Source organism: Thalia democratica, chromosome 1, assembly GCF_965202585.1.
Source record: "Thalia democratica chromosome 1, ktThaDemo2.hap1.1, whole genome shotgun sequence".
Lineage (NCBI taxonomy): Eukaryota > Metazoa > Chordata > Thaliacea > Salpida > Salpidae > Thalia > Thalia democratica.
Window position 1 is genome coordinate 360,955 of NC_139165.1, and position 2,631 is coordinate 363,585.

Genomic DNA, 2,631 nt, shown 5'->3' on the forward strand with positions numbered 1-2,631 from the left:
AACAATTTACAGTTTATTTGCATTATTATAAAGTTGCCAGACTTTAAACTGTTTAAACTAGTACAAAGATCAAAATTTAAATCTAATTTAATTCTTTGTATGTTTGAAATTTTATTTATTCTACCTTGAGTATTAGTTATAAAATTAAAAAAAAATTGTTTAATATTCACCTTTAGACAAAGCAGTTAAATTTTAGAATTTGAATTAACTCTAAATGAAATCTGCAGCAAAACTTAAAAGTTTTTTAAAATATAGAATATCTAAAAAACTTTTTACATACTCTTATCAAGAAAACTTTATTGAAGATTTAATTTAATTATACATTTAGTGACCTCTTTTAGAAATAATTTGTTAACAAAAAAATATGACATAGATATTTTCAAACATAATGTAGTTAAAACTAAGAAATAATGTAAAACTGTTGGTAACTTATTTTTGCTACAACCTTTTTTTTTTCAAACCGGAAAAAAATACTATAACCAAAGTTTTGTGGTAAATTTACTTTCCTTAGTTATTTTAATTAACAATCAAGCAACAAATAAACGTTATTAAATATCAATTTAGGAAAACAAAAAAAAACATTTTAAACGTTACAAATGGGACTAAGTTGTCTTCCAGTCATGTAATCAGCTAAAAATCCGTTATATTTGATATGAACTTTTTTTCATATTTAAATGATTTTAATTAATTGCTTATGAGAGCTTTAGTTTTGGTTAATAGTTCAAGTATACTACAGTTTAATCATCAAAGTACGAAATAAAAATATTGATGTCTGAAAAAATGTGTGTGACAGATTTTTTAAAACTAGTTTATTTAAAGTATAAAAATCATAAATTATTAATACTAGAATCATTGAAAATCTGTTTTTTTTAAGGTTTTTGTTTGCTTATTTTCAAAAAACTTGTTGCTTTTCAAAAAACTTGTTGCTTGTTAAGTTTAAAAAAACTTTTGTTATTTTTCAATTGCTAGTTTTATCATTTTTTGTTATCAAATTATAATCTAAAACTCATACATAAAGTTAAACAATTGGTTTTTTTCAAGTTCAACTATTATGTGTTCATATAATGCTTGTTTGTACCATTTTATTATAATGAGTAATTATTTTATACAAATTTTTGTTAACCAAGTATTCAAATATTATAAAAAAAAGTTTAAATGAAATAATTTATTGATTATTTTTACCTACATAAAATATCGTGTACCGGTTCTTACAAAAAGTATTAATATACACTAAAAAAAATTATTTGATAGGTAGACAACACTACAGTTTTTAATTGATGCGCATAAGTTGATAAATAAAAATTGGGAACGGGTCTAAATTGCACGAGGTTACTAAATTGCACGGGGGGACTAAATTGTGCGAGAAAAAAATTGAACAAAACCAAATTTGCACAAGGGAACAAAATTGCGCGAAGACAATTTTGCACCAATGGTTAATTTTGCACGATTTAAATTTTTGCAGGAGAGTAAAAACAAACAGAAAAAATGAAAATAATAAAAACAGAAAAAAAAACTAAATGATAATTTGATAAAAAAAATACAAATGAAAATTATTATTGAATAAAAAATAATTAAATAAAAAAATAAGCTACTGACCGAGGGTAAGGGTTAGGCCGTTAGGGGTAACAGTGATAGTAACAAAAAAAAAAAAATAAAATAATAATATAAAAACTAAACAAAAAAAACTTACCGACCGAGAGTAAGGGTCAGAGGTAAGAGTGATAGTAAAAAAAAATAAAAAATTAAAAAAACAAAAATTAAAATTAATAAAAAAATTAATACATTCAAAAAAAAATTAAACCCGTACAAAAATGTCTTTGTGCAAAAATGTCTGCTCGTGCAAAAGTATATTCGTGCATTTCTGTCCCCTCGTACTAATTTGACAGATACCCCTAAAAATTAGTATCAAATTAAATTGTTTTTAAAAAACAAAAATTAAAAACCGTCCTCGGGTGGGCTCGAACCACCAACCTTTCGATTAACAGTCGAACGCGCTAACCGATTGCGCCACGAAGACTTGCTAAGTACTAAGCTTGTTTTGTATTTATACTTTATATCTCACTTCAGCTTGTAAAGCTTTTTTTCTACAAACCACCAGAAAAAATTTGTAGACAACATGTTTAAGGTTTTAAAATAAAGTATGTGTGTTCCTTAGTTATTTGATAAAATTTTAATTTAAGCTTAATATTTATTTAAAAATTTAATTTTTATGGTATTTTTTTTAAACTAAAGGTTTTTTGTAAATCAGGTCCTTGGACCAAACTTTTTGTTGTAGTTAAATCAACTAATTTTAGATGTAAAGAAAGAACTAACAAGTTGTAATCTTTTTAAATTATTTTATTTTGGTTTAAGATTTACAAAAAGAATTTAAAGTAAAAGTTAATTACTTGTGTGTATATATATATATATATATATCTAATTATATAAAAACTATATTTTAAACAGCTGTTTCACACATTGAAATGTAAAATTTCATGTGATCGTCAGTAAGTTAAATAAGTTATATATACCTTATATATAAGGTATATTAATAAACTGATAACATTTCATAAAATATTAAAATTCGTTACAGAAACTTTTGATGCGGTTTAATTTTTCATATACTATTCAGTTGTTTGAATGTCAGTGAAT

General features: G+C 23.5%; 1 non-coding gene across 1 annotated transcript; it reads right to left on the minus strand.

Annotated features, from left to right (window-relative positions):
* Positions 1–1,943: 1,943 nt before the first annotated feature.
* Trnan-guu (transfer RNA asparagine (anticodon GUU)) lies at positions 1,944–2,017 on the minus strand. The gene has a single exon. It is a non-coding gene; the product is annotated as a tRNA-Asn (tRNA).
* Between the last annotated feature and the right edge of the window lie 614 nt (positions 2,018–2,631).